This window comes from Manacus candei, unplaced genomic scaffold, assembly GCF_025592945.1.
Source record: "Manacus candei isolate 608988 ecotype Guabito, Panama unplaced genomic scaffold, ASM2559294v1 h1tg000014l, whole genome shotgun sequence".
In the NCBI taxonomy this organism is placed as follows: domain Eukaryota; kingdom Metazoa; phylum Chordata; class Aves; order Passeriformes; family Pipridae; genus Manacus; species Manacus candei.
In genome coordinates this window covers 19643223-19655616 of record NW_026138062.1, presented here as the reverse complement: position 1 = coordinate 19655616, position 12394 = coordinate 19643223, and the positions used below count along the sequence as shown (strand labels likewise).

Here is a 12394-nt window from a genome sequence, read left to right as displayed (position 1 = left end):
CTTATGAGGCTGTTGAGGTGTCCTGGAAAGGCTCAGTTAGTGAAAAAAGGAATGGTTTACTGTATTCTTCTGCAGTTCTTTACCTGGATATTGTTTCCATCTAGTGGTGTACAAGGTTTACAAGTGTCTGCTTAATTAGCAATTCCCTCAAGAATGGGTAGGCAGTTAGAGAAGTGTAGTTCATACCAGTAAATACCTCTTAACCTCCAAACACTTGATAAAGGAGGAGAGAAAAGTCACATGCCTTCTTACTTATAAAGAATGTCTCACTGTAACTGGTTGCTTTGGGTTAATTTTAAACAATGATAGTCCGAGGAAGATGGAATCGTCAAGAAGGTTCAAGTTTGCTTGTATGGTTAGAGAATGTATTTTTTTAAGTGTTAAAATGAAAAGCATGGAATGAGTAAAGCTTATGCAAAAAAAAAATCTAGCTTGGTAAATAAGAATAGAAACTATTGAAAAATATTTATTTACAAATATTTGCATAATGCAGCTCTGATAAGTAGGGTAAATAACCCTACTTATTTACCATGTGTTTTTGTTTAGTTCTTGCCTCCCCCCCCTCCCAGGTAGTGCATTTCATTACAAGGCTTGTCTGCTTTTTGGAGAGTCAGGTCTGGTTTTATCCAGTCTTTCCTCATTCTCCTGACTGCTTTAGGAAGCAGGACTTCAATAGAGATTTAAAAGGACTGAGCATTTTAATACAGAATAGCTTGAATCTATTGTAGTTTTACTTGTCACAGAGCTTTTGTGAGGAAAAATGCCTTGCATAATTTCCCTGAAGAAAAGTCTTAAGTACATCTGACCTTTAGCTGACTTTGAAAGCTGTATCAAATGAATGTGAGATTTCTTACTGGTATCTGAAGATAATATATTACTCCTTAGCTAGTCATTATGAATATGTTTATTGCTTTTGCATAGCTAGCTGACTTGGTCGTCTGTGCTTTAGGAAGGAAATGAAACTTTTCTAGGTCATCCTTTCTTATAACTAAAAAAAAAAAAAGAAAAAAGCGTGGCCAGACAAAATAAAGGGTGGAAAACAGCTGAAGGTTCTTCTCAATAATTCTTGATTTTAAAACGGGGCAAATACATATTGACTAAATCATGTGAAAAGTACTTCCTTTTCCTTAAATTTTTATTGAACCTTTTATTGAAAAGGAGAAGCCCCATTTACCCACTCAGATATTTACCAGTGAGTTTTTGATGCTTCCAGAGACAGATTATGTGGAGATCAGTTAAGAATATGTTGATAATGCTGCATAACTTTTAGTTGCAAAATAGAAATATACTGTACAGTATTATTTTTTTACTGTAGAACATTTGTGCTCACGGTAGGCACTATTTTGATTTCATAACTTTAAATATAGGGAACTGAAATTACTTTAGACTCAAAGATGATGATAGCCTTTGCTCATTTTTATCATATTTCTATAAATATGATTTAAACCCTACCATAATTGAAATCTGTTTCCCGTGAAAGGGATAGCTCATTACTGAAACAAGAGCCAGCCCTAAAAGAGTTAAAAGCCCCCCCCCAACACCTGCTCTGCCTGTGCTACTAAAGAGCCCTTCTGTTCTGTTCACTGGACCTAAACCTAGAAGAATGCTATACAATGCACCTAGGGATAATAAATTAGGATAAGGTAGACATTTGAATAGAAGCAAAAGGCTTGGAGCCAAGACTTTTCTGCAAGCTTCAGTAGTTAGGGCAAGAACAATGGAAAGGTAAGAAGGTCAGAATGGGAAAGATGAGAAAAAGACCCCCAACTTGAGGCTGAAGGCTGGATGTACCCCCGAAATTCAGTGCCAAGAGAAGCACCGCCCTAAACTCTGCCTAGACTCCGCCTATCATTAATATGTATAGCAGGTGTTGCAATCATATGAATATGCAAGTAATCATATATGTAAGACTGTATAAAAACCTTGATTTTGTGTGGTGCCTTTGAGCGAGTTTGTGCAGGATGACCTGCCTCGCTCCCAATGCTGCAAATAAATGCCTTTGCTGCTTAAAGATACAAAGTCTCTGAGCAGTTCTTCATACCAAGTTTTTTGGCATCATTACCTGCCAGCCTGGAAGTTCATGCTCAGCCTTTTCCATAATTCTGTCAAATTCTCTTTTGGCCAGCCAAAAAAGTAATTGTTTTGAATATCTCAAGATTGTGTGAACAAATTCCAGAATATCTGAATTTCCCTTAGAGAAAACCCTGTCAACTGGTGTGTCACATCTTTGACTGAAGTGTTGCTGTTTGCTGCACTGTGTTGGGAATAAACAAGGAAGAGCTGGTTTTCGGTGCAAGCAAATCAAACACAAAGTCTATAATTTTTCAGTCTATTTTGAGTGAAATGTCTGTAATATCTGAAATGCATTTGTTTCAGTGTGACTTAAGTTTGGGTTTGGGGTTTTTTTTGGTTTTTTGCTGTGTCCTTCAAGAAAGTAAACACCTGTGATCTTTGTTATCTGTATCTGCAAAGCGATCTAGTTGTATTTCCCTTCCTCTCAGCTTCCATTCTGCTCACAAGCTCTGAATGGGGAGGAACAAGCAAGGTGTTAAATTTTTCATGCTGCTGCTTAGAGAATGTTCTTCCTGCAAATGCCCTTTCACATGTTCAGTAAGTGGAGAGTGTGGAGCATACACATGTTCTAAATCATCACGCTTGGCATACTTAAAATAATTTGGGCCGTGCTACAGAATACTTTCTCTGCAAGCCAGCTTTTGGTGGGCCCAACACAAGATATGGAAAGCCCTTCTGCTCTGTCAGGGTTCAGCTGCCCAGTACTGGGGTAGTGAAAGGGTCTTGTTCTTCTGCACTGGAGTTGCAGGCAAACTGCAGCCTTGTCTAAAGATAAGGTAATTTATACCAACCCAGTAAGGGGGATTAGAGAAAGAAGCACTCCACACTTTTTTTGTTAGGCTCTACAGATGGCAGAATGTTAACTTGTTAACTCATCTACATGAGTGCTAGGAGTCAAGGGGTATTAGTCATAGGACTGCAGTTTTAAAAGATTATGTGGTAGCTTTTGCTGTTAACAGGGATGAGGTCAGCTGCACCACTTTCTGCAACCCCACAACAGCCCAGAACAGAGCACGAAGGTTCACTGAGGCAGGCAAAAGGGATTTCATTTGCAACCTGATTTGGTCTGCTATCTTTTGGTGTTTGTTTTTGTGCGAGTAACAAACAGATGTTGAACTAAGTCAGTGCATTGCACTGCAGCTGTTCATACTGTAGACTTCTTTGGCTGTATTGGTCTTTAACACTTACTGTCCTAATTAGTGTTTGTATTTTTAAAAGGAAGAACGAACACTGGTATTGACATATGTAGCGATTTAGAGTTGTAATGTGTTTTGGAGTTTTACTGACTGATGCAAGATGAAAATGGCTCTCTGAAGTTACTTCTCTTAATGGTTAAAATATGATCAGCAGTAGACAAGTGTGCTTTGCTTTATTTATAACTTTTTCCATGTAGCATTGCCTAACCTGTGCTCCGTGATGCTTCTCCTTTATTAGCTGCTTCTTTTCTGTGATTTCTGCTGTCAGTCCAACATTTGCCATGAAATCTGCAGTACTGTTTTTTCAGGTATATTTGATTTAACATAACTCAATGTTAGCAATAAGTATTTGTCAACTAACTATGTAGTTAATGTTTATATCTCATCCCACAAGACTTCTGTTGGTTTTAAATGATGCAGCTCATTGCGGCAGAAATGCCATCCTGATGAAAACTGTGTATTCCTAAAGAATACATTATTACATTTATATGACAAACTCACTGAGCTGAAATAACAGCAGACTGACTTTGATCATGCAGTAAGGAGAAAAATATTAAATAGGTGTGTTTAAGATTTGTGTAAAAAATGTTAAGTCCAGGTCAGGTAAAGCTATGAGCAATTACAGGTCTGCAAGTACTCCTTAGTACTTTGGTATAGTACAGGCAGCTTCCTAGTCTTTGGTTGTACAAGGACACAGTTATTGTGGAGCTCGCTGTACCCGAGTGCTTAGTGCCTGTTTCTCTGGATGCAGTGTACAATTTCAAGTTAGGTTTCTGTGCTACTTGTAAGGAGGAATCGAACATCTGGGTAAGGGAGTTAGTACGTTTTCTTGTGGTGTGTATCCTTCTCAGATTTCTGTAGGGTTTGTCTGAAGTCCTACAGCTCTTCTAGAGATAGGTGTCTACATGCAGTTTGAAGACCTCTTTGATTTCAACATTTTATGTAATTCTTTTTAAAACAGGAAGAAATAGGAATGGTCATACTGTCAACATTTTATACATTAGGTTACTGAATAAGCTGTTTACTGTTGTATTAAAAGAATGAGTCTAAAATCTTGTTGATAGACAACCAAGTAAGGTCATGTGGCAAGGACTAGGTGTTTTGGGCTGAGTCTGTGCAACCGACTTTAAAGAGACAATAGTTTGGGCTTGAATATTGCCCCACATCAGTGATTACCATGTCATCAGTGATGTTTCATTGGTATTGTGTTCCCTGGCCTGTTTTGGCATTTGTCAACTCTCCTCTGGACAATGCCTAGGCAAGACTTGGGGCATAATGCAGCTCAGGGACTATTTTCAGCTGCTGGTATGGATTAGCAATGGTGAATGTTTAGTGGTGGTGCATGTGGGTGCAAGCTGTGCTTTGCCACTTGCCCTTGAGGCCTTAGGACATGCTGTGGCTCGTGTTGCCAACCACAGATGTAGCCATGGGTTCAACCACATGAGTGACTGCAGTGCTGGCAAATGAGTCATGTGTTCTGCACTGTCTTTCCTCTAGGCTCCAGGACTCGTACGTGTTCCTGCATAGCAACTGTCTTCTCTTGGAAAAGCTAGTCTGTTCCTTTCATGCCTACTAAATTTTGCCTTTCCTCAGATATAGGAATATCCAATTTGTGAATGAGGGACAACCTTAAGCACAAAAACAGTGCTCAGCATATCCAGAATGACAACATTTGCAAACACGCTCGCTGTCAGGGTGCAAACTACTTAGGGAGCTTCACTGGTGTAAAGACAGGCACCTCAGGAATTGCAGACAACAGATTGCTCTTGCAGACATGACTCAGTTCCAGTGGTCTTCTGAATTTTGGGCACCTAGTATCCTGTCTCAGCTTGGAAGTTGCAATGAATGATAATATATAATATTTTCTAGGGGTGTTTTTGCAAGAGATGAAACATGCTAAGGGCCACCAAATGATGGCTTTTCATGTGCTCACTGTGCTCCTTTCAACAAAGTTACATTAGGAGAGTGCAGCTTCAACATGCAAAAAGGAACTGAGAACATATTTGAGGTTTTCTGTCTGTACATACATACTAAATATATTTCTGCTTGCATCATGAATGTGTTTCAGAAGCACGTGGGATGAGAGGGAGGTCACTACCACCACTGCTGCTTGGCGTGATAGTGCTAAAGGATCATACTAGTTCTGCTGCATGTGCTTTTAAAAATATTTTTAAGGTTATGACATTTCAGTTATCGCAGCTGTGGTGGAAAACCTTCTATGATTTTGCCTTCATCATATAGAGCACATTCTTAGAAAGTCTGTAAGATGATTGTTTTTTGGGTATTTGTGAATATACCATGTAGTGTAATATAAATATATATATATATTTATGTTTATATGCTTTTTTATTTTGAGCATATATATATATACACTTTAATAAATACTTAAAATATGTAAGAGTGTTTCTCTCATACCTTTCTAGTACTCCTGAAGAGTTTCCTTTTAGAGAAATCGTGCTGTGCTTTTGAGACTTGAAACTTTTATCTGCCTGAACAGCTGAAGGCAAATTGAAAAACCAGGAAGAACAGGGAACTTTAGATTTCACTGTCTGTACCATCACTTTGAAAATCTTCCCTGCCACTCCTGTTTATCATCAAGATGACTCAAGCTGTTATTCATGCTTGGGTGTTACCATCCAAGCAAATCCTCTAGGCTAGTGGAAGAGAAACCAGAACACTTAAAGCCGAGGTCCTGTGTTTCCTGCTTTTGTCTCTGTTGACAGTGTGTTTGCTTCTCAGTAGACACTCACTTAGTGTACACAACACTCACTAGGACTGTAAGAGATGGGTTACATTAGCATAGTGTTAGTGGGTTTATCTGTTGCAGGTATACCAAGTCAGCCCAACCCTTAAGATGCTTTTTTGACTCAAGTACAAACATGACCAAAAAGATTACCTAAGAGACAGCAACTATGTGGAGATTTCATTCTGTGAAATTTAGATGCCTTTTTTGATTAGGAACTTGAGTTTCTCTCCGCTTCATCTACTGCTTTAGAGTTTCTCTTATTAGGGGAATATGAGTCCTACTTCAGTAGCTTAGATATTTAGTCTCCCTCTATGCTTGAGATGGAGCTGCACTTCCAGAAAGCAATTCATTCTATTTATTTTAAACAGATATTTTACAATGGGACTATTCACTTTCCCTAACTGTGAAGAGCATCTGTCTCAATGGAAAACCTAAACTAGATCTATAATGTTTGTCTGTTAAGGTTAGTAGAAGCGAGTCACATACTTTATTCTAGTCATCACAACTGCATTTCCCCCTTCCTTTCAACATGAAGGGGACATAAGCAAGGCACTTGTGTAATTATGCCCAGTTTTGCTTTAGGTGGCTACTTATGCTATATATCTTGCCTATAGTCACTGTTGTGTTTTCTGTTCACACAGAGGTCATGTATAGTTACCAGTGTAAGTACAGAAGCAGAATCTGTGTTAGGTAGGATCTCTCTGGTTATAGATTTACAGCTGTAACAGGGAACTGGGGTTGATAGGCTGTACTCAGTGGAGCTGCCAGCTCTGTCGGTGCAGTATAAAGGTATCTTGCCTGTCTCTATACCAGTCCCAAGTACAGAGTTAGTCAGAGAAATAAGTCTGTGTTAGTGTGATAGACTTTTTTTTCCTTAAGGTTGCCCTGATTATAAGTAACATTTTAACAGGAAATAGTCAAATAGTTTTCTTGGAATACTTGTTTTCCAAATTGGTCTTTTTTTATATTGTCCAATGTTTTGGTGGTACCACAGCTGTAGGACTTTCATTTTAGTCATACTATGTTTCTAGGTAGTTTAAACTTTAGCTTTTCATCTTGCAACATTGTAATAACTGCATTGTAAATGCTTTGTAGGAACATTTAAAGGTTGCCCATGAGGGAAGAATATGTTAGAATTCAGAGACATATATTTGCAGTCCTTTCGTTTTGTAAAATCTTGCTGAATTGTGGCAAATTTGATGTGTCTGTCTTCTTAAATACAAAAGTAAACCATGCTTGGGTTAAATTCTGAGGTCGTATCCCTACTGCTTCTTCCTTGTGTGGGATTATGCTCTCCAACTTTGTACTTTTATAAATCTCTGTAGTGAAACAAAACTGGTGAAACGAATAGAATGAAACTTTGTTTTGTTTGGGTTTTTGGTGGTTTCTTGGGTCTTGCTTGTTTTATCTGAGCCACAGCTCTGAATAACTGTCATAAGTTTTTATTGCTCTTTCTATCCTTATTGCTGTGTCATTTGGGCCATTTCCTTGCTAACCTTTCTACAGAAGATAAAGTTAGCTTCTGTTAAGAAGCAAAGTAGGTGCCAAACACACATTCTAATGCGAAGGTTTGGTTTTTTTCCCAGCTATATGCTCAATTTTCAAGCTCTTAAGGGGATAACAGTATCATGTCAAATTCAAACTGTCAAATTATATGCTATTGGAAGGGAGGTTTTGTCTCTCTGCTTGCTGCACTTTCTTTAAGTTATTGCATGCATAAATGCGTGGCGTTTGTTTTGAAGTGTTTTTTTGTAGGCTGAAAAAGTTCTTTTGTACCTGCTTTTATATGATATGAATACATAGTATTTCAGTTACATATTTGTATCACTTGATTATGTGTCTTACAGTAACTTTCCTGTAATAAAAAGTCCTTGTCAGGGATTTGGATCCCCCTATTCACAGCTGTTGAGTAGGCATAGTGTTCACCATCCTCTAGAAAGGTAATCCCTCTGGGTTTTGTTGAAGCTTTTCATTTGTGTTGGAATTGCATGTCAGAATTGGTCAGACACAGGCTGATAAGTGCCTATGGTACAGCTGAGTATGGAACCACTAATCTCGGGACCTGTGTACCAGGTGTTCTCCTGAACCCCTGAGCAGAGACTCAAGGTTCACACAGTTAGACTCTGCCTAGCCTAAACTTGGCTTGGGTAAGCACTCGGCCTGTCAGCACCCTGTCCTTTCCTTTTGGGAGTTAGCCTGCCCAGACCAGAGCCTGTGCTTGGCATGCTCCATCTGTGTCTGTTGCACCCTCCAGCAGCTCAGAGGAGCTCACAGATCTTATCTGGATAGCAGAAGGTGCTGATTTTACCACCCATGGGAGCATGTGAAATACAATGTGAGCATGCAGTATATGTGGTAAACTTTGTTTCACACGTAAGAAGTGTGAAATAATTCAAGCAAACAAGTAGACCAGCAGTTTTCAGATTCAATTTCATTAATGAAACATGTTTTTTCTTAGGGCTGAAAAGGCAGATATTTTGGTACTTGCTTCACCATCTGTATTCTCATTTTTTCCCATGCTTTGCTGTATACTTAACAAATGTCTCCATTAAGAAATATCTGCAATGTCTTGGGTACTTTTTTCATTACTTTATAAGAGCATCAAAGATTTTTTTATAGATGGTTTCAACTTTAGTCAAGTGTAATTCTTGATGCTGCTGATGAATGGTAAATTTTTTGTAATCCAGTATCACTCCTTAGTGACCAGGAATGTCTTCAGTTTTTATTACTTAAACAATTGCTTTTAGAAAGTGCTTGCCAGGACAAACTTCAAAAAATTATTAGATCTTATTATGTTGCATGATTTTACAGAAGTGAAGACTTGCAACTGATCTGTCAAACTGACTTCCTTTTATAAAGCAGCAGTATTTGCAGAATTCATCTGAAAAGCAGAGGACTTAACATAGCCACAGTTGTTTTCATTTAAAATAGACTTAATATTATTCCCAAGATAATGGTGTTAATTTTGAGTGCCTCCTGTTGCTAGCATTGTTAATTAAGAATTTTGTTCTTTATGGCAGGAACTCACTGATTAAAAAAGGTAGAGTTAGGGCAAATCTTAAAGCTGTGTATGCGGAAAAATGTTCTTTTTATCTCATCGTAAAAGGATAAGAACTTCTTGCTGAAGGCCTTCCTTTGTCATTGCTTGTGATTTGATTCTCAAGTTTAAACTGTAGAGAACTTACCTGTCTTAGTGCAGGACAGCTTTTAGTTTTGCTAGAACTAGAGTGGGAGACTGTTTCTTAAATAGAAAAAAGAGTTATTTAAAATCTAAATTCTCAGCTCTGGAATTTTTAGTTTTCTAACAAAATGGTAGGTTTTATAAAAGTCCAGAAGATGTGTGAAGGGTTCTTTTTGTTTGGTTTAATTTTGTGGTAAGTTCAGTTTTCTTACGGGAAAAACTGGGCTTACTTTATGAACAGCTGTATAACAGGAACTGGATGGAGGGGAGGCAATAAATGCAAAAGGCTTCAGTGTGAAAACAGAATTAGACAAGTAGAACAAACTTCTCCATCCAACTTCTTGCAGAAGTATTAGACTGTGCAAGCTTGGCTTTCTGAATTTGCATTCATCTTAAATGCGTTCTGTAAATGTACTAATGCAGTGGCAGTTGTGTTTATACAATGTTTTCAACATTCTGGTAATTGGATAACTGATGCAGCCCAGACATTTATATCTTCTAGATTTAGAATAATTCTGATTTACATTTTACCTTAGCTTTTGAAACATATCCTCTTTCATTTTGTCAGTGGTGCTCAAATGCCAGAAACCCAGAAGTCTAAATTATCATAGTCTGGCAAAAAAGGGAACCTGTCAGGATTTACAGGTCTGCCTAACTGCAAGAACCTTATAATATTACATTTACTGCTGGAAAAGTATGAACAAATTGCTCTTCATTGATAAAACTCCTAGAAAATAACTTGAAAGAATAAATAAGGCTAGAGGATAATGCGCTTGGGTGGGATTTTCAAATTACCAGTCTCAAAGTGAACCTCACGGGGTTCTCTGTAATTTTAGCTGAATTCTTTGTGTATTTCTAAAAGTCTCATCTTTGGTGATGATGATGCTTGAAATTACAAGTGAAAATGACTATCTCACTTGCAAGAGATGATGGAAGACCAACTAATCAAGAGTGATATGGAAAGACTGAATGACAATCTAGTACTCTCTGACTCTTTCAAAAGAAGTGAGAGGGCAGTAATGAAACTAGTGGATTTGAAACAAAACGATGTTTGCATTTCTTAGTTTTATTCCCCCTCCACACATATGCAATGTGAACTTTTTACTGCTGTGAATGTTAAAAACTTTACACACGTTTGAAGGAACACAGGAGAAGCTCACAGAAGAGAAATTTTTAATGTTGCTGAGCACACAAATACATCCGATCCCAAAAGTCCTGAGATATGACCGGGACACACTTGAGAAAGTCTTGTGTGCCTCTCCTACTGTTATCTTCTTCCCCAGGCATCCAGCCTTGGCTGCTGTTGGAGGCAAGACTGTAGATTAGCTGAATGTTTGGGATCTGACCCAGTACAGCCATTCTTATCTTCTACCTGGTCTCAAAAGGTCTTTCTCAATCTTTGCATTTCTATGTCTGAGGTTACCTCCTTAAGAAATGAAAGCTTGGAGGTTGATTCCAGTTAAGAATTCCTTATCTGTCTACAGTATCTTCCGTGGGGTTTTTTACACACTTTTGGATGAAAAGTATGAAAATGTGTTTGACTTGGTATTGGTATTTCTTTAAATATCCAAGACATGTATACTAAGGGGGGAAAAAAATTGACTTGCATTCTGTTCCTGAAAAAGCCAGAAGTTAAAATTTCAAGCTGAGTATAGAAAGTATAAAATGGGAGGACATCTTTTGATTTTTGAAGGAATGATATGTTGAGATAAATCTGAGGTGTTTATCATAGGTTTGTTTCTTTTTCCTTGTCTTTTGAAACTGCTGGTTAATTATCTAGTTATCAATGTCTGCCTGCCTTGATTTAGATCAAAAACATGCTTGAAATCAACTAAATTTCCTCTACTTTTATTTTTATAGTAAGTGTGCATTTTCTGCACTCTGTAGATGAAGAAACCAGACTGCAAAGAACAGGTTTTTTAAGTTTTGATTCTAGAACTGAACTCCTAATGCCCCCTGTGTAGGCATATGAGTAAAAATAATTCACTTTTAGGAAGTACTGGTTGCAACACATTCAGATCCTCAGGAGCTCTGACAATATAAGCCTTTTTTATTTGAGAGCTCTTGGCATGAATTAGGATCATAACTCCTCATCTAGGTTTTAAATTTAAATTTTAGCATAAGACCTTACCAGAGAGACATGAGAGTTGGTATCAAAGGCAGGAGCACAGGGAGGGAGTGCATCTGTTCAGGAATGTACCAGTGAAAACATTGCTCCATCCACAACTCTCCAGGATAATCTTGTTGCAGAACCAGAAAAGGTGGAGAAAATCTCATCCAGTCCTGAATAGCTGGTACCTTGGCTTTATATCAGCTTGTTGTGGGAGGTACAGATTCACTCCTCTTCTAAATCAGTCAGATCAGGAATTTTTCAAGTAATGGCCTGATTCTCAAAATTACAGATGATGGTTTTTTTGACTGTGTTGGTTTTTTGTTAGGGTATTTGGTTCTCCCACACACACCCCTGTGGAAGAGTGAAGTAAGTTTAATAATAAAAAATACAAAGCTTCCTCAAATAGTTTTGGGATATCAAGCTATTAACTGGTTAGAAAGCTATTGTATTGTGTGGCACTGTGCTGTTGCAAAAAGCAGAAGCTTCTGCCCTGGAGAGTAAGTGCAAAGCAGAAAGATCTCCTGCCTGTGCTTCTCCAGCCTGCTCAAGCTAATACACCAAGGAAGTCTGGTTTAAAGGGGAGTACTCATGCATGTGACTTTATCTACTTGTTCTGCTTGTAAGTCAGTGATTTTTTTTCTTTATTTCCCCCCCCTGCAGTTGTGTAATCTCAGACTGGGTAGCTTCCCTTTACCAGGGTGAGGCTCTGGGGTGCTCACTGCTGTAGTGCAGAGATGTTGCTGAACAAGTTGTCACTCAAACTGAGTAACAGCTTTGACAAGCTCCATGAGAGTAGTAGCCTAGAAACATAGCCCAGTATGTAATTTAAAGGCTTTTGTCTCACAGTCTTTAAAAGGGAGTCTAGTATTAAACAGGCTCTTTAGAGAGGGATTCACTGAGGTGTTAGAGATGCATATCTGGTTTTGAACTTTGGATTTGTCAGTGGCATATGGAAAATGTACAGAATTTCTACTCTATGCTGGGGCTTTTGTGCGTTTTTCTGAAGTCGGATATGAATCTGAGAAGAGTTTAGGATTCCCAGCAAAGATAATTGCTTATTTTCAGATATTATACAGATGTTTATA

General features: G+C 38.2%; 1 protein-coding gene across 1 annotated transcript in view; it reads left to right on the top strand.

Annotated features, from left to right (window-relative positions):
* RB1 (RB transcriptional corepressor 1) overlaps window positions 1-12394 on the top strand; it is a 71458-nt gene that overhangs the window by 27879 nt on the left and 31185 nt on the right. The window lies entirely within an intron of this gene.